Source organism: Lissotriton vulgaris, chromosome 3_2 (genome assembly GCF_964263255.1).
Source record: "Lissotriton vulgaris chromosome 3_2, aLisVul1.2, whole genome shotgun sequence".
Lineage (NCBI taxonomy): Eukaryota > Metazoa > Chordata > Amphibia > Caudata > Salamandridae > Lissotriton > Lissotriton vulgaris.
In genome coordinates, this window is record NC_141690.1 from 108,110,843 (window position 1) to 108,132,060 (window position 21,218).

The following is a 21,218-nucleotide window of genomic DNA, read 5'->3' on the forward strand; positions in this document are numbered from 1 at the left end:
CAGTGAATGAGACCGTAAGATGTGGGGCCGTCGACTGTAAGGTGTTAATCAATTGTTGAGATTCCTGAGTTGACTCATTGCAACATCCCACCAGGGCAACTCCTTCTACTGATGGGATCTGTCTTTTACCCCTTGACTTGTCTTTGGTCTTTTCGGGCATTCTTTCACAAAATGCCCCGAAGTACCACAATACAAACACAACTGATTAGTACGCCGCTTCTCCTTCTCTTCTCTTGACAAGGGCCCCCTGATGGAACCAATTTGCATAGGTTCTTCGCTCGCGTTGACTTCAGACTTATTGCCCTCCGACTTGATCCGGTCTAAACGAGGAACGTAGGGTTTAAAATCCTTCTTTTTCTCGGACCTCCTTTTGAATTGACGGTGGTCAAGTTGGAGGACTGAGTCAATCAATTCTGATATGTCCTGCGGCCGCTTCGGTATCTGAGCCAAAGCGTCTTTCAGCTCGTCCTTGAGCCCTCGATAAAAAATTGCTGAGCGCTTTTCTTCTGGCCAATCCGTTTCCACAATCAATTTGTTGAACTGCGCAATATAAGCCACCAAGTCACGATTCCCTTGTTTGAGGTCTAATAGTTTGTTGTCGATAGCTTGGTTTGCAGTTCTTCTGTCAAAGATTCTCAAAAACTCTTTTTTGAAAAGATCAAAATTGTACAGGGCTGGGACATTGCGGGAGACCAAAGGCATGGACCAGGCAGCGGCATCACCGCTCAAATACGACAGCATGAAAGCAACCTTAACTTGATCTTCTTTAAACACCACTGCCCGACATAGAAAATGTAATGAGCACTGGGTGAGAAAAATCTGGGCCTTATGTGGATCCCCACTAAATCTCTCTGGGTTTGCCAATGGCACTACAGGGGCTACTGAATGAACTACTTGTGTGGCTACTTCCGAAGCTGAACCCATACTAGAATGGATTCCAGGCAATGGGGTAGTACCTGCCAACAACTCTTCCATTTTTTATTTAATTTGGTGAGTCTTCTGTTGGGAACGTTTAACCTCCTCTCTTAAAGCTCTATTCTCCTCAACTGAATGAGTTAACTGATTCTGCAACCCCTCCAGAATTCCTGCCAACGCCTTTAAGTCTAACCCCTCTGCCATGTCGACTCAGGTGGATGTTTTTTGGCACTTCAATCTGTCAGGAAGGCCTGATGAATCCACAGGAGTCGACGTTTAGTCCCAACGCCCCTCTGCCTCAGAAGCCACCCGACACTGCAATGTCTAGGTAACCCCTAAAACAGAAGGGAAAGGGGAAGTGGATAAAATAACAAAAGAAAAGAGAGACTGCCCTCGAGTGATGGTGTACACTCGTCGTATTGGTCTTCTGGGTCTTCTGGTAATACCTGTAAGGAAACCCTAATTAAATTTCATGCAATTTGTTTAACATTCATAGTCATATTTTATACTATTAAAACGCTTACCCTTGGACCATAGGCAATTGCTTCTCTCTCACTAATTTTCAACTGAACTCGGGTTTTCTATTGACCTACGTGAAACACAGTATCATTAGCTCTCAAGAATACTTTACGGGAATTGTTTTAGCGTGACTCTATGGTGTTTCTTATTATAAAGATGTACCTGACAGAGTTGAGGTGTGCTCTGTAACGTAGTCCATAAAAGTAGTGTTCCGTAGTTCAACAACATAAATTTTGTAGTTCCATGAAGATTCAAAATCCCTAACTATGAGTAAACTATAAGGAAAGAAAAACAGCTTCTGGCGAATAAGTTCAGTCACTCGTAAACGCCTTGAACTGAGGACGCAAGACGCGTCAAAAGCAATACAAATACAGTCTAGAATGGAGCTTGAAGATTCTTACTTCTTGTCCCACGTTGCGCATGCGAATGCTGAATACCTTCGGATGAAGAAATTGAAGTTTTCTCTGAAAAACTCAGAACTCCGGAACTTCACTCTGACTTCGTGGACTATTTCAGTTGAAGTGCGCAGTTCGTTATCAGAACGCGCGCCTCACCTGCAGCATATGTTGTGAGCGGAGAAACACTAGACCGGCAACCTTGCACTCTGCCACGTCCCGTTCCTTCCGCCATGTGTGTGCCGCTATTTTGGAGTTCAATCAAACACTGCTTAAGAAAAATTACTGGGATCACATGACGTCTTTTCAAACGCGAGTGTTTACATCGCGTCTGACCTCCTGACGTGATTTTAGGGGTTTTCCCACTACGTTGACTGGTGGCTAGGCAAGTCTTGACACATCCAAATCAGGCGGTCAGGACCACCGACCAGAGGTTGATCAGTCCCATTTAGAGATTGTGTTCCGACATCGTAATCGGCCTCTCAGTAGGCCTTATTTATGAAGGCCTTGCGTCAGTTTTGCGCCGCCGGTGCGTCACTTTTTGTGACACACCAGCGGTGTAAAAAATGAGCCTTGTTGCGCCATATTTAATAAGTGACGCATCTATGTAGATGCGTCACTTTTTAAACCCCTGCGCCACATTATACCTCCGTCAGGTATAATGTATGCAGGGGGGGAGTTCCCCCGCAAAAAGCCTCTTAATAGTGACGCAGTGAAATCTATGAGATTTCACTGCGTCACTTTTAGGACGCTGTTGCGTCAAAATCTTGCGCCTGCCTCACAGCAGGCGTAAGACTGATGCAGGCCCTTTCTGATGGGGCTTGCCCCATGTGAAAGGACGCATTGCTGGAGTTGCGTCACTTTTGTAACACACTCCAGCAATGCATCACTTTGCGCTTACAGATACGTCAGAAATACTGACGTATCTGTAACTCCTTGCGACATGATGCGTCATACATTAAATATGACACATCAGGAATGTCGTAAGGAGTGCGCAGTGAAAAGTGACGCATCGCTGTTTTCACGCAGCGATGCGTCACTTTTCATAAATGAGGCCCAGTGTTTTGAATCTATAGGCTCTCCATTCACCAGCACATAAAATCTGCAGTCTCCTGATTTGAAGGCTTTTGACCTTTAATGGGAGAAAGGTAGATGTTATTAGGTATTTTGGAACATATTTGCACTTTAAAAGAAGAATCGCATGGAATTAAATCTATGTTTCATTAAAAGGTGTGCGTTTTAGGATGGAGGTGCCAGACATTACTGAAAATCACATTTAATACGTGGTCACTGGATCCAGCCCTGTCCCTCATGGAACCTGATAGGAGTACCCAGCAGTTCAATTATTTCCCAATTCTTTACCACATATATTTAACAGTAAGGTAGGAAGTTTGAAGGGATTTGAGCACCTAATAAAGTTGAGAGAAGGGGCTGTCATAGTGAGGCAAAAAGTAAGGATATTCCTATTAGTGCTGGTAAAGAATTGCAGGTATTACTGTACGATTGACAGAATGGTGACATATTTGAAGAGACAAAATCTTCATGCTGGATTTCAGCTTTGGTGTTTGCTAAGACAGGCAATGAAGCTTTGCACTTGTATGTCAAACTTATAGCCTTGAATGAAGGGCTTGGGACACACCATATCAGTCTATGGTGTGGTTCCAAAGTAGTCCCAGGTAGGTAGAATTAAAGATGCACCAGCTCTGGAGGAGAAACTCATGACATTTAATGAATTGTGTGTGACCTTATTGAACTGCGTAGAAAGCAGGGGCCATATTATAGAAAATGCCCCGGAGGAGCAACCGGTGTTTGCACCTGCTTGGCACACCCCTGGGTTACTTTGGTATTATGGAGGGGCTACAGACTCTTGTGCAGCCCCTTCTGTAATATAGATAGTGCTGGCACACATGTAGCACCGGCGCTATCATTAAGGGGCATTCCCTCATTTGTATCGGGGTGTGGCCCCAAGCAAATGAGGGAATCTCTTTGCGTCTGCTCCCGTGCCATATTAAAGATGCGGGCGCAGAGGCAAAGAAGCTGTCAGGAGGCACTCTGACAGTGTGCCAACTAAAAGGTGGCACATTGTCAGTTGGCTCCCTGATGGCAGCCCTCTGAAGGGGTTAAGGGGGTCCTATGGACCCCCTGGACACCTCCTTGCAGGTGGATGCAGTCACTCACTGCACCCCCATGGAAGGGGATCTCTCCCTCTCTTAAAAGTACAGGCGGGTTGCTGCCTGCACAGTGAAACATGGAGCCGCTGCTTCAAAGCTGTTTCGTATTTCACTTGAATGCACTGCCCTGCGGGCAGGGCATTCAATAGAAGACAGTGCGCACTCCTTTTAAAAGGTGCACCCGGCAGCAACAAGGAAAATGCAGCGCAATATGCAATGTGGTCCCTGGAACGCAAAGGGAAAGAGTTTCTTTGGAAACAAGAACACCACAAGGCTTTTGAGAATTTAAAAAGACACATTATCGAAGTCCCTTCTCTGTGACCTTTCAACATTGCAGGATAGTGCATTATAACTGTGGATTCCAGTGCCTATTGCTTTGAATTCATCCTTTTACAAATAGTAGTTATAGAGAGTAACAAGGGTACCCCAATACTTGAACCTGGGGTGGTGAAGTGTTTTTAGGAAAACAATGGTTCTAGTGTGGCCAAAAAGTCCATATAGAAAGTGACCCTGCGGGGGCACTAGGTTTAAGATTAGGAAATAAATTTCCCAACAATAATAGAGACTCCTCGAAAACAAAGAGTATGAGGAGTTCATGATGTAGGGGGTCGACGGCATTTCAATCTAAATTATTCGAGATCATCTTCAGGACATTAACAGGTGAGCAAGCTGAATTGGGAAGGCTGAGTTAATCAGTGTCTTGAGGAACAGCTGCAATTTCTTCTACACTCGGAGCCGGTTAATTATTTTAGGACAAAACCAGGGTCATTCAATGAGCCAAGGAGCGGAGAGCGGAGCATGTCCTGCTGCTAAGACTGCCTGTGCTGAGTGCGAGCAGGGTCACTCTCTATATGGATCTTTTGGTCACACCAGAACCATTGCTTTCCTAAAACAAAAAAACAATCCTTTTACAAATGTCAGGCAATACTGAGTGGGTTGTGCATCAAGGATGTTGAACTTGCCTGAGAGGCGTTTTGCTGCTATCAAAAGAGAGTTACTCACATGTGTTTGGGTCATCACCCACTTCAGACACTTTGGGCTCCATTAGGATGGCGGGCGGATTGTAGTAGTATTGTAGTAGTATTGTAGCGGGCGGAGCACAGAGCTCCGCCCGCCACAATACTAAAAATACAGGATGTGCCCGCCACTGTGGCGGGCACAACCTGATGGTACGTGCGGGACCCCCGCCCTTAGGGCGGGCGGTCCCATTTGCGGTCCCATTTGCCCGCCCGCCGTCCTAATGGGGCCCTAAATTTGGGGAAGCAAGGTCATCATGAAGACTGACCAAAAATCGTGAATACATATTTCCACTCCTAGAGAAGGCTAAGTCTCAATTACACGAATAACGAGACCATGGTCTAAGTTACAAGAGTACTGTTATGACATTTTCTATGTACCAAGCAAAAGAACAAACCAGCTGACTATTTGTCACGTGTTCCCTGCCCAAATGTACATGAGTCTGATCATGTAAGGGGAATTGTTATGTTATGTTATTTATTTATTTCTATAGCGCACGGCTACTCAAAAAGAGTGTCCCGGCGCTTTATTGGAGAAAGAGACAAAACTGCAACAAAACAACATAACACCAGATAAAAGAAAAGAAGTGTGGGCCAGAGATTCACAGAAGACCGGCTACTGAGTGACCAGCCAAGTTTTAAGGCCTTTCCTAAAAGCCAACAGGCTGGTGGCTCCCCGCAGGGCCAGTGGTAAAGAGTTCCACAGCTGAGATGCCAGCAATCCAAAAGAGCGGCCTCCGAGGCGCGCTTTCTTTACCCGGGGGACAACAGCAAGGTGCAGGGATTCCGACCTCAGAGACCTGGTCGGATGATAAAAGACCAGTCTCTTTTGGAGGTACTTAGCTCCCTCCTTGTGAAGAGCTTTATAGGCCAAGGTCAGCGCCTTAAAGGCGATCCTCTTGCGGACAGGAAGCCAATGTAAAGTTGCCAACAGGCCCGAGGCCCTGGAGCGCCTACTAAGGCCAAAGATTGCCCTGGCAGCGGCGTTCTGCACCACTTGGAGCCGCTGCAGCAAGTACTCTGGAAGGCCCAGGTAAAGAACGTTGGAATAATCCAACCTGGACCCAATCAGAGCCTGGACTGTCAGCGTCCTATGCTCCACTGAATTGGATGTGTTTGCATGTTTTGGGTATGCAAATGTTGTGTATGAGAAAGGTCTTGGTGAGGAGAAAAGGTAAAGTTGAGGATGCTAATTATGTTTTACTTAACCTGGTGAAGAAGTATAATGTTGACAGGTAGCCACTAACCAAAGGTTTGACTGATCCTTAGCATTCTTTCCTCTAAGTTGCATCAGAATTGAGTGTAGTGAAAGACTATGTCTTACGTAATGAAAAATGCATTCCATCAGAAGAAATGTACGAGTAACTTCTCCTGCTTTTGGCACCAAAGACATATAGAGATGTCTGATCATACAAATCAAATGGGTACTTAGTTTTGGTGGCCAAGGATGAATTTAGAAGCAGACTGCTTGATCAGAGCGTGTGCTACTTGTTAAAAGAATTGTAAAATAGTTAGTCCTCCAATGCAACTGGCCCCATGGCCTGATTGTGCCTGCCAAAAGTTATATTGGATAAATCTTGGCTGTTTAAATGTCTTCCAAATTAAATGCAGCATGCTCTTGTCTTGGTTGACTATCACACAAAATGGAAAGGCAGAGGTCAAATGTGTAAAAAAGATTACCGTTAATGAAGCTCTTAATTTTCTTAGAGAAATTGTCAGTAGTGTAGCGGGAATTCCGTTCTCCTACAGAACTGTGCATAGAGACCTGGAACCTCGGTGAATTAGGATGGCCCAAAACTCACCTCAGTACCCAAAATCCCCTTACCGAGCTAGCTACAGTGTCTCATTGGTCATAACAAACTCCCAATGCTTAGACAGACCAGAACATGAACTTAGAGTACCTCAGGAATCGTGGAACACGTGAACATTCTTTCGTTATATAATCATCACAAACCAGAACGTGGAGTAAAAGAGGACATGTGTATATTTGAAATATTTATTTACTAATGCAAGGTTCTCAAATGCAGTATCTTGTATAATACTAACAAACATATTATAAGCAACAAAGTTATCAGCATAGTTATCAGTCCATAAAAGGCGAATGGTGAGAGCATACTAATATGCTGAAATGAATAGAAATTAACAATGTCTAATTCACACTCTCCATATTTAGCATTGTATTTTATATCTATGAAGGACTCATTTGGGTTTTAGCAGGGCGGGCCCATACCTTAAAATCTCAGTGGCAGGACGATCACATCACCTCCCACCAGCTCTCTGCATGCGAAGCATATTTAGTGTGTTTTTGTGCGTTCAGCATCACAATATAAAATTCTCCTAGAGCCCGATTTTGGCAGCAGCATGTGTATTATGTCTATAACGGTGCGAAGATCAGACCTTACAACAACACTGGGTTAAGTTATCCGTGTAGCCTTCAGCACTCGGTGTGCAGACAGAGTGCAGAACAAAACTGATATCAGAGAAATAACATATTATTTCTCTAGTAAATCACGAAGCTCTTCTGGGTTGAAAGCTAAAACAACAATTATGTGTCATGTTCAAAAGTGAAGCAAGAATGAAAAATGGCGTGCAAACATTTAATAAACTCATGCTAACTTAACACAATATGTAGAAAAGTAGCTATATGACAGTAGAGAAGCTTGCAACCGAAAATTGAGTTCAACTTTCCTCACATCTTCTGTGCGTGAAAGTTGAACTACATTCACTTTTGTCAAAATAACATTGATAATATCAGAACTGCACACTATGACCCTCAGATCAAGTTGAATACTTCAACAGATATTTGAAGGAATGCATATATCAAGGGCAGGACTGGCCATGGTGGGCATCTGGCTTTTTACCGGTCGGCTGGAAGGGTGGGAGACGGATCTTGAGCGTTGGGGGCTATTTTTTTGTTACTGTGGGTCGGTTTTGCAGAAGTGCTGATATATTGACCCCAGTAGCAAAAGCAGCAGTGCTGGGACCAGTTTAGTGCTTGACGCTTGCCCCTTCCCTGGCGGTGGGGGCCGGTACAACAAAATCGCCAGGGCTGCTTTGGATTCCCAGTCCGGCCCTGCATATATCTGGCTAGTCAAGGCACGATTCTGTTGATTGAAATAATCAGGGAACGGGTCTGGACCTACAGGATTTTCTCTAATTCTACTACTGGAGTTCTCCTTTCGACTTATTGCGAGGATGGTTCCCAACATGCAGTGTGTACACTGGTGGAACAATACATGTTTCCAGAAGCGAATGGAAAGAGCAAATCTAAAGAGATGGACGTATAAGATACTGAGTATGTTCTACACAACTGAAGTTAAAGCAACTCAATAGCTCTGTTCACTGAATCAATGTACCCATCTTTTCTGTAGGAGATCGGGTAAAAATCTGGTTACCCAGACATACTGGCAAAGGAAATGCAAATACTCTAGATCTGTCCGTGTTGTTAAATCAACATGAGATAAATAAACACTTAAGAGGGTAAATGCTGGTGTTCAAGGGGATCACTGACATAATATCGAGGGACATTATATCGACTATCAAAAATATTGTTGACAAAATATCGACGGACAGAATATCGAGTTGGTATCTACAAATAGGTAAGTACAAAAATATTGAGTAAAAAATATTGTTTACAAAAAAATATTTTATAAATATATTGACTATTAAAAACAATGTAAAATTAAATTAATATTAAAAATGAATTACTAAAATATACTTACAAATACTTAAATTAACTTATAATAATTAAATAATTAATGAAAGTTATAAAAAATGTTTTAAATCATATTTGTTAAAACATATATATATATTAACATAATATAATTAAATAATATCCAATATTATTACCGTACAATAGCGGAAGTGGAGAAGTGTGGCTCAGGGCTTAGAGGCGGCAGACCCGGAAGCTGAGATCGGCCCTGGACCAGTGTTCAATTCCCCGCCCCGACGGGGTTTGGGCTCAATAATTCCACGGACTCGATAATTCTCGCTCCGGTGCCTACTCGACTCACGGGTTCACACTCTGCGACTCTGGGCAATAGCTTGCTTAATCTCCACAACGGCCCCTTGCGGCGGGATGCCTGGCTTTCACCTTGTGGATACCCTGCCGGGGTATCTCACAGGGGAATACCAGGACGGGTTCCCTAAGCAAGCGCATAGATGCCTGCGATGTGGGCGATTTGCGCTATATAAATACATGTACATTTACATTTACAAGTGTAAAAATTACTATTCCCGCAACAGTAGGGAAAGCGTTGGATAGCGTAGGGATAAAAAATACTATTCCCACTCCAGTGAGTACAACAATAGGGAAAGCGTTGGATAGCCTAGGGGTAAAAATTACTATTCCCACTTCAAAGAGTGCAACAGTAGGGAAAGCGTTGGATAGCGTAGGGGTTAAAATTACTATTCCCACTCCAGTGGGTGCAACAGTAGGGAAAGCGTTGGATAGCGTAGGGGTAAAAATTACTATTCCCACTCCAGTGGGTGCAACAGTAAGGAAAGCGTTGGATAGCGTAGGGGTAAAAATTACTATTCCAACTCCAAAGAGTGCAACAGTAGGGAAAGCGTTGGATAGCGTAGGGGTAAAAATTACTATTCCCATTCCAAATAGTGCAACAGTAGGGAAAGCGTTGGATAGCGTAGGGGTAAAAATTACTATTCCCACTCCAGTGAGTGCAACAGTAGGGAAAGCGTTGGATAGCGCAGGGGTAAAAATTACTATTCCCACTCCAAAGAGTGCAACAGCAGGGAAAGCGTTGGATAGCGTAGAGGTAAAAATTACTATTCCCACTCCAAAGACTGCAACAGTAGGGAAAGTAAATACTTCATATATTATTTAAAAAAATATAAATTAATATCTATAAAAAATTAATTAAAAGTAATTACCTATTTAATATAATATAATAATTAATCTATTAAAATTACTAATTAACATTAATTATTACAATTAGTTACCTATTAATACAAATTAATTACAAATTAACAATTAATTATTTAACAATTAACAATTAATTAACAATTAATTCAAATTAAATACAATTAAATAAATTTAATTATTTAACTAAATATAAATAAATTACTTCCCACCCTATTCCCCTATAAATCCACAACCCGCTACAGAAAATAAATTAGTAAAATTAACATAATTAGCAATTAATCCATTAAATTAAATTAATTGGCAATTAAAATGTAATTAATTACCCATAACAACTTAATTAACAATGAATTCTAAATAAATACCAATAAATAATTTTACATATTTAATTAATTATAATTAAATTACTTCCCACCCAATTCCCCTATAAACCCACAACCCAATACAGAAAATACATTTGTAAAATGAATATAATTAGCAATTAATCAATTAATTAAAATTAATTGCCAATTAAAATTTAATTAATTACCAAATATAAATTAATTACCAATTAATTAAAAATTAATACCAATAAATACATTTACATATTTAATTAATCATAATTAAATTACTTCCCACCCTATTCCCCTATAAACCCACAACCCGCTACAGAATTAAATTACGCAAAAATTAAAAAACAAAAGTCATTAATGAAAATTAATTATAACATAAATACACACTTTTCACACATATAACAACATAAAAAACACTAATTCGATATTATTAAAAAATCGATAATTTTAATAACCTATATTATATAATTCGATATTTTAACTTTCTTTATTTTTAACATTCGATATTACAATACTTACCTTAAAAACGATATTTTTGATGTCTATATTCTGTCCATTAGATATTTTGTCCATTCTATATTTTAAACTCGATATTATGTCCATTCAATATTTTGTACTCAATATTTTGACTGTTTACCATTCAAGGAGAATGTCCTGGTGTATGTAAAGTCAAGTCTCTGTTGAACCTGGTGACGATACTGATTGTCACAGCACTGTTAGTGGGGGAACATTTATCCACTGACATCCCTGTTCAAGATTGTCTTCTGGAGTTGGTTTGTCTTTTAATGCTGATTGTGCTCAGGTTACACCTAAGTCTGATTTCCAAATGCCCTTGAAATCTGCACAGCCTATTGGTGAAAATGGCACTGTTGCTGAACATGTCATGTACTGACCTAGAAGTAGAAAGCATTACTGGAGAATTTTGCGGGAATGTATTTTATTCACAGATTTTCTGTCTTTTGGACATTTTCTTCTTTCACTTTTTTAAGGGGAAAGGTGTTTAATATATCAGTGTCACTTCCAAATGTTTTTTATTCCCTCCCTTTTTCCCTCTACTTTTCTTTCCTTGTTAGAGTGCCTTTGAACATTTACCCTAAACTTTGTATAGAGACCCTAGTCTAAGCAGTTCATCCTTTCCTCTATATCGTCTAGTGCTTCCTTTATCGACTGACAGCACTTGCTCTGTGCTCTCTGTGTCATCTCTCATCACTTCAGAAAATATGTACTAATGACACAAAAACTGAAGAGAGGAATGCTTGCAATAAGCCTAACTACTGTCCACTGTCAATCTGCAGAATAGAATTCCAGCCTATTGTTCATTTGCCCACCATGCCATCTCAGTTTGGAAACAGCCATATGCAAATCAGCCTTGACCTTGCTCCAATAGGAATAGGCCAGACCAAACTACTAAGTCAGGTCCTCCCCTGTCCGGGACACAAGCAACCCAAGACCGGTTTCAGTTTGGTGTAGCTTGGTTCTGGTGCCACAGTGAGCAAGGGATGCATATATCAAGGGCAGGACTGGCCATAGCGGGCATCTTTCTTTTTCCCGGTCAGTCGGAAGGGTGGGAGACAGATCTTGAGCGTTGAGGGCTGTTTTTTTTGTAACTGTGGGCCGGTTTTGCAACATTGCTGATATATCGACCCCAGTAGCAAAAGCAGCAGTGCTGGGACCAGTTTAGTGAAGTAGCAGTGCTTGACGCTTGCCCCCTTCCCTGGCGGTGGGGACCGGTACAACAAAATCGCCAGGGCTGCTTTGTATTTCCAGTCCGGCCCTGCATATATCTGGCTATTCAAGGCAAGATTCTGTTGATTGAAATAATCACCCTTGGCCACTTAGAGTGGTACATCAAACACACAAAAGATGATGGGAGGAATGGTTTCAATAAATCTAACCAATGGCTATCTCTCTGAGTAGCATTCCACCTTATCGTTCTTTTGCTCACCATGCATCCTCAGTTTGGACACAGCCCTATGCAAATCAGACTTAACCTACTCCAACAGGAGCAAACTAGCCTGAAGTCCTTGGTTGCTTGTGTTCTGTGTCAGGGAAGACATGTACTGGCAGTTCAAGCAAAACTGTTCCAATTGGAGCAGGGTCAAGAGTGATTTGCATATAGCTGGGTACAAACTGAGGCTGCATGGTGGCTAAAATAACAATGGGCTGCGATGCGGTCCAAGTAATTACCAGATGCTGAAATAAAATAAAGTATTCCATCCACTTTTTTATATACTTTCATATTTACTAATGGGCAATTGAAGTGGATCTGGTACCTGCACTATTAATTAGGGGTCCAAAACGTTTAGACTTTCTTAATAGTTTCACTGTGCACTTCGGTGTGTGAGTACCTGTTCACTTGTTTAATTTAATGAAACAGTCCTGAATAGAGAAGATATTTTTAGAACTTTCCTTGGACACTGTCCTTGAGAATTCATAGAAGGAAGACATAAAAAATCTGGCACTTGTGTCGGTAATGCCTTGGCTCAATGTAGTACTGGCGCAAAAAACATTTTGGGGTATATTTATGAAATTATCACACTGCCCAGAAAGTCACCTTGCTGCATTTTACTGCATGATAGGGAAAGGGAAGGAACACAGCATATGTAGCAATATATGGCGCATTCCTATCATTTCCCAGCGCTGGTGCACAATCTGCTGCCTAGCTCCAACACGGGTATCCTTGCAACATGGTGCAAGAGTGCCTGCATTGTAAGCAGGATTGTGTTTGTGCTAGAAGGGGCACCTTTTAACACAATAACAATCCCCTGAGGGGTAGTTTCCTCTTTCTATGTGTGCTGTAAAATACGGCACACATAGAAAGAGGAAGTAATGAGAAGAATTACATTTCTCCTTGTTACGCCTCACCTGGGAAAGCATAGCATTGTGACACATTTCCAGGTGTACCACTGGTGGAAAATCTGGGAATGGGCTAAAATCCATTGGTGGATGTGTGGGAATACCCACGCTCCACCGATGGAACGCCTTCCTGGGGCAGAGTAATGCAATGCAGTAATTTGTTCTGCGTTGTGGTACTCTGGATTTCTCAAGCCACACAAGGTGGCCTTGTGTGGCTTGACAAATCAAACTTAAAAGTTGCGTCACTCTTACTCCCCATTGCGTGGTGCAAGGACGATGTAACTCCTACATAAATATGCCCCTTCATGTCTTTCAAGCACTCAATACAATGGCGTTAGGACTATAACTGTCTGTCATTCCAGAGGATATGCTTGATGAGCCAGTGTAGGGGGCTGAAAGAGGCCAAAATGGTGATTGCAGTTTGGCAGGATCAAAAACCAACTTAGAGGGTAAAATGAAAGACATTGTAAAGGGCCTGTGTGCATTATTTTATTTTTTTTAATGATTTTTTTTAATGGTTTTCCAGTTTAAGCAAACAATTTGTATGATGCTTGGGTAGATACAAATAGTGATACAGCTATTCTCTCTTTAATATGTTTTTGTTTCTTGATTGAATAGGAAAGTGTTTCACCGCGGACCCCAGCTTTGAAAGCATCCCAGACATTTTGAATGGATGCACTACTTCTGTTAAAGAGAAAAAACTCTTTGATCCATTTCCTCATTGTTTCAATATACACTGGGTCTGCTAATAATTTCCGATCAAATGACCAGGATCTCACGATTAAGGCACACTTGCTCTCCGTCGCTATCTCTATTAATATTGGGTTATGGTCAGAAATTATATGGGGGAAAAATTTCAAATACGATACTATTAATTAATCCTGAGTTCACAAAAAAGTAATCTAATCGTACAAATTTCTGATGGGGATTAGAAAAAAAAGTAAAGCCAGGTGAGAGAGGATTTTTTGCATACCCCACATCTCTTAAGCCATATTCCGTTGCTAAGCCTTTGACTGCCTTATATGTCTTCTTTTTTAATCCTGGATATACAGAATCACTAGATATGTCTACCCCCCCTTCGGGATGCATATTTAAGTCTCCACAGAATATTACAGAGGGTGGCCAGTCAGCTAATTCTAGACTTAGATAATTCAAGATCTCGGGATCATCCGAATTTGGGGCATAGACTGAGCATATTGTCCATAACTTAGCATCTATCTGAATCTCTATTATCACCCATCTCCCATACTGGTCAACCTTAGTACGTTTTAAACACCCCCTTCCATGCCTCATAAGAATTGCCACACCCTTTGTGGTAGTGCCTTGCCTAGTACAGGCAAGTAGCTGCAACCCCAGATCTTTAAACAGATGTCTACTGCTCCATATAAGATGTGTTTCTTGGAGACAGATTAGATCTATTTTCATACTCTGTATAATCAGGTTACAAATCCCCCTTTTTTTCTACTCTTAAACATGATGCTGCTATAGTGTGTCCTTTTCAATGTAAATCACACACTGTTCTGATGTGGGACATGAACTTGTAGTTATTCAGTATATGATAATTTAGGGATACAAGGCTTTGTCTTCAGCACCATCACCTTCACCTTCCTCAGAACCTTAACTTTCACCTTGAAGACCGCTTTGACCCAAACTGTATTGCCCTTCTAGAAAGTCTCTGAAACCTTGGCCTCACTAACAAACCCACCTACACCGCTAGGCAATTATTGGGCCTGATTTTTTCTTCAATCAGCAACATCACATTCTGGAAGTCAGTATCTATGACCTGGATAGACCACGTCTTCATCGGTTTCATCATACCCATCCTGCACCATCATGGACCTACCCCCCAACCACAACCACCCACCACAGCTGAAAAGCATTACATAAGAGGATTGGGCTTCCACTCTCTCAGAGCACCTACCCAAGCAGGGCCGGCTCTAGGCTCATGGTGGCCCTGGGCAGGGATCGTAGGTAGGGGGCCCGGAAGAGCGGGTCCGGGCGGGGCGGAGCGCGCAGGCCAGTAAAGAGGGGAGGGGGTCAGGGAGTTTAGAAGTGGAACAGAGCCGGAGGCCGCCAAATCCCTGCCAGGGGCCACCACGCAAATATGTATCCATCCTCAGAGGATTAATATATTAAGGATATATATTGGCGTGGTGGCCCCTGGGGTTTGGTGGCCCTGTGCAGGTGCACAGCTTGCATATGCCTAGAGCCGGCCCTGACCCAAGCACATAAGCAACTTGCTGAAAGCCACCAAGAACATCAACAGTTGGATCAACTAATGTGCCGACACAATGGCTCACCTCAAGAGCAATCCATCAGCAAGAGCCCAACCACAGGGCAGCTAGTTTACAGAGGAACTTAGGCTGACAAAATGCCACTGCAATCAACTGGTGTGAAAATGGAATAACAGTCCAGGCACCGCAGAAAAAGGCATCTTCAAACAAGCCCTAAGTTGCTACCACCCGCAGATACAGAATTCCAAGTGCACCGTTCTTTCAGATCTCATCAATGCCAACACAATTGCCGAAGGAAATCTTCGCCATCATCAAAGTCTCCACCATTCCTCCTGCTGCCTCCAGCAACATCACACGCTCGCAAGACCTTTGCAACAAGCTTTCTGAATAATTCTGCAACAAAATCACCTCCATACTCAGCAACATTGACTCTCAACCGAAACCCCATCACAGTTGCAACTCAGCTTCCCATCAGAGCCAAGGAACAAACACTGACCTCGTATCCTGCCATCAATACCATCAAAATCACTGATATCATGAATATCATTCACTCTGGCCCCTTCTGACCCTTGCACTCACCATGCCTTCACAAAAAGACTCCTATCAATCAGTGAAGCACTAACACCCATTCTTATTGCCTTAATTGACTCAGCCACATTCCCGTACACCTGGAAACATTCTACTGTCATGCATCTGCTCAAAAGACCATCTGCTGAACCAGCCACACTTTTCAACTATAGACCCATCTCCCTCCTCCCATACCCAGCAAAGGTCTGAGAGAAACAAATCAACTGATGCCTCACTACAACCTCAGCCACCAACAACTCCTCGATGCCATGCAGACCAGCTAGAGCCTAACCATAGTACAGAAACAGTATGCATTGCTGCCATACACAACAGCTGCAGGATTGTTGACAGGGGAGACAAAGCAGCCATCATTCACTTGAACATCTTCATAGACTTTGACATGGACTCACACCCCATCCTCATTAGTTGACTGCACAAGATTGTCATCCAAGGAACCACTTTCTTCTGGGTCTGCTCCTTCTTAATGGATACAACACAAGCTGTCAGCCTGGCACCTTACTACTTGAAAGCCCACAAACTCATAGGTGGAGTGACTCAGGGTTCTTCACTCAGCCCCACTCTCTTCAGCTCAAACATGATCCCTCTGGTGAACGTCAAAGGTGCACACAACATCAGTGTCCTCTCCTATGCTGATGACACAGAACTCACACTCTCCATCTCGGACAAGATCACCAACACAAGAAACAAGTTCACTGCCTGCATGACCAAAGTCGTCACCTGGATGAAAGTCAACTGTCTCAACACTGATAGGACAAAAGTTGTGATCTTCAGCAAGAACACCTTACCCTGGGAATCTGATGGGTGGCCTGTCCAACTCGGACACACACCCAAATCCAGAACCCATGCCAGGAACATTAGAATAATTATCTACAGCAAACTAAATATGACTGCACACAAAATGTCATTAAGGATTGCGTTGCACCTGTGGTAGGGGTAGACGTTTAGTCTCCCTGCTATACTCTGCTATGCGCAGGGACTCAACTCCCCCGGTGGTGCCAGCTTGGGGGGCTTGGGAGGCGGACCTGGGGGTCGAATTGGATCCAGCCCAGAGGAAGCGAATTGGATTATTGACTCGTAAGGTTTCCTGCAATGCGCGCTTCAAACTAATTCATTTTAACTTTGTGCATCGCACTTATATGACACCTGTCTCCCTCCACCGCATGTCCTCAGATAGAAGCCATAATTGCCCTAGATGTGGTGCAGCAAGAGCGGGATTCCTTCATCTGGCCTGGGAATGCCCCTTTGGTTCATGATTTCTGGCACGAGGTGGTGGGTCGCATTAACCGGATTACACATATTCGGTTGCAACTTGACCCGCTTCATTGTTTACTGGCGTTAGTTCCCAAACCCAGGAGGAAGGGACTGTCTTACAAATTGCTTCAACTGCTTTTGGTTCTAGCGAGGAGACGGGTGGCCATTACCTGGATGGGCCAGAGGGCCCCTGAAATACCTCTATGGTTGCGAGATGCCAGGGAATGGGCCTTGGCGGAGGAGACGCATATGCAGCGCACTCGCAGAGACGTGAAGCTCCAGGAAGACCTGCTCGCCTGGAGAGTCATGTGTATCGAGGGGATGGGGGAGGACGATTCGGACGCCACCAGCGCTGAGTTGTTTTCCTCCGCTTCCTCGGAGTCTGATGAGGGGGGGGGGGGGTTGGGTGAGGGAGATCGGGAAGCGATGTAACAGTCTCCTGGGCCATGCTTCCATTCCATGCTGGATATGTTTGACTGTAGCCGTAATTCCCAACTGACCGCAGTGTACTGTTATAACCGCGGCCTCCTTGGCCCTTGCATTTATCTCCTTCTGTGTTCGGATCAGCGCTAGTCTTGCCACTCATGGGGGGGGGGGGGTTTGTTAGTATTTATAGTTATATAGTTTGGTATTGTGACTTCAAAAAATGGCGTAGTCATTGATACTGTCTAACTGATATTTGATGCATAAGTGCACGTCCTCCTGCTTGATTATGGGTTCAACTTGTCGCCGCCCTGCCTCCGGGATGTGGGCTGTACGTGGCTGTGTACTCATCGTGGACCTGGCCTACCTGTCCATATCCTGTCAACTGATTTGATGACTGTATGCTATGTGCCTTATTTGATACTTTCGCCGCCAAAAATAAAAATTAAAAAAAAAGGATTGCGTTGCACCATGGCAAAAAAATACCATGGCTGATGTATACTAAAACTCGTTAAAATGAATGCTCTGCAAATACTGATTTTAATAACCCCTCCTAAATACTTGAGTATGACTAGAAAAAATTGAAGACTAGTTGAATGGAATCACAGACGTGGTTAAGGGATTCAAACATGAAACCATTGACAAAGGCACACTTGGATAGGACTTTTGGGACGGGGATACCCTATTATTTATTACAGGTCACAAACACAAAGCATAGATTTTACCTTACTAGACTAAGAATGGGATTAGCCCATTTGTAACAGCTTTTCCATCGATGGGCAAGTGGAACTATAATCTTCCGAATTGCCCATGCAATGGAAAATCAGACCAGACAACGTTGCATTTTATCTTATTTGGCGGTTTTTATAGAGCTACCAGGAAGAGTCTCTTAAGTCTATCATTTTTAAGGAGAGACTGTTCACATATGAAACTGCCTTTGAGTATATCTGTGGCCTGGCAAACATCAGAGTATGCAATGCAGCGGTGGTTTACATTATGTATATGGTTATTTGGGGTTCGCTGTAGGGATTCCTTTTGATTTTTCTCCCTTTTAAAATGCATTTTATTGTATATTTTTGTGATGTGAAGATGTCTATATTTTTTAGGATGCTTTTATGGTTGTGTTTTTTAAACCAAATAAAGCTTGTTTGACTTTGACTTTGAATATGACTGCACAAATCAACGCTGCCACTGCATCCTGTTTCTACACCCTTAAGATGCTGAGGAAGAACTTCAAATGTATCCCAAGCAACACTAGAAATACTGTCACTCGCGCCCAACAGCAAATTCAGATTGGGAACACCAAGCAACTCACTAGAAGACTACAAACCACCCTGAACTGAGCATACAGACTCATCCTCAAACTCCCACACCAAACTCAAGTAATGCCATCCCTCAGGGAGCTCCACTGGCTGCCGATACACAAACTTGCTTAATTGAAACTCTTCACACACACACACACACACACATGCAAGTCTCTACACAACTCAGGCCCCACCTACCTGAACAGTTGCATCTCCTTCTACCAACCACCTAGATGCCTCTGCTCTGCAGGACTCCTACTCGCACACATCACACACAGACACAGAACCAGATCAGGAGGACAGACATTTGCTTGCATCGCTCCTAACGTGTAGAACAGCCTCCTATTCCACATCACAGCATCCTCCTCTCTTCTTGTATCCCAGAGGAAGTTGAAGACTTAGCTTTTCAAATAACCAACCTACCCTAGCCAGGATTAGGCACACACACACACACACCCTTTGTGGCGGATAGTGCGCTTTACATATATAATAAATAAGGTACACATTTTATTTACTGGCATTTGGAAAAATGTTTGTATGTGAAACAGTGCCTGGAAAGTGGATGGAAACAGGGTAAAAGCTAACATTATATCTGGTCACATCTTGGTATAACCAAGGAATCCCTTCCTGACTACCGAAGCATCAGATGCATGCCATGGAAATTACCCTTTCTTGCAGTCTCACTCGATGGGAAGTTGCTGTCATATCGAGGAACTCCTCATCTTCACTACTAAAAAAAATTAAGGGGTTGCCAGGAGCAACCCTCCTTCTGGAGACTCACTAATTAAGAGGAAGAAATTATAAAGTAGGTATGCGTGTATGCATCTATTACTGTACCTTTCACAACACCTCTTGCTTATGCAGAGTTTGAAAGGTGTGAAGGTAAGTTCAATGACCTTCATAATGAAAACTGTGAATTTCTATTATTCAGACAAGCAAAGCAGAATAGTAAGACCTACAAATAATTAGTGATGTTCAGCTGAAGAAATGTTTTCTTTTGTTTGAGGAGCGGTGTAGTATTATTTAATGATATGTGTGTCACAAAAACTAACACCATTTGCTTTTCAAAGTGTAGTATGCGGAAACATCATAAATATATGCTCGTGATGTGGGACGTCTCTTTGCTATTATTGAATATGATAGCTGAAATTGTATATGTTCAATTTACCCGACCTAGGTAACACTTTATTGTTGATCTTAATGTTGTTAAAAATATAAAGCCAGAGGTATGAGAATTGTATGGCAAGACCTAAGGCTCCTATTATGCCTTCTCATCTTGCATTTATTTTTACAGCAGCCAAGATAAGTGTAAAACTACAGTTCCCAGAGACCCAGGTAAACAAACTGGCCAATGGGAACGAAAGAAAAACGAGACCACATCACCAATGACAACATCATAGCCAATAGAACGTCACATCTGACTGCGTAGCTTCCTATAAGTGACTTCTCTTTTGCTCTCTAATACAGTTTTGTTTGCTTAGTGTATTTGCTAGTGCTTTGTTGCTGTTGTTTTTTTATTGCTGCTTAACAGTTATTGCCGCTCTGTATTACCTGCTTTGTGCTCGCGCAAGTGCTCCACTTTCAGCGTGGACTCGCTCCGTTTTGCCCCCCCCGCCCCGTGAGTGTGCCTTCGGTGGTTTTGTCCGTTGCGCACTTCACCACGCTGTGTTCACTCACGCTCGGGCTCACCTTTCCATGCCCGGAGCAGCGTCGAGCGGGGAATTTGGTTCCCAGTTTGTTTATTAATCCTTTCTGGCCCCTCGAGTCTCGGTGCGGCCGGGACCACCTGGCTCTCTGAGCTCTGGAGACTCCTTTAGTCGAAAACACGCCCCTGGGAGTGCTTCTTTCCTTCTAGCCACTCCCTCCTGCTTCTGGGTTAACCCTTGCCTACCTCTCCTTCCTTTCAATCATTTTTCATATGGAAACAGATAGTTCCTCAGAGCCTGAGCAACCACATGAAGAAGGCGAAGCCTTTAAAAAAGATTTAAATGAACTCATTAACTCTTCAGTGGAGAATGCAGTTGAATCATCCATGAGACGCATGTCTAAGGGCATGGAAAATTCAATGTTGAGCCTCTTGTCCAAGGCACTTGCCCAGTCTGCGGTGGATAGCAGACATAAAAAGCTGGTTTCCTCTTCTGCGTTGCACGCTTCAAAATCTGCGTCACTTTTGACTGGCGAGGTTTCCTTGCGCTTGACTGAGGACAAAGTGCCTCCCAGGTCTCCGGTTCCGGAGGGGATCTTAGGTGCCGAGGGCAAACGTAAACATAAAGCGAAGCACGCACAATTGCCACAGAAATTGGTATTTTCCACCATTCTGGACACTGATGACGAT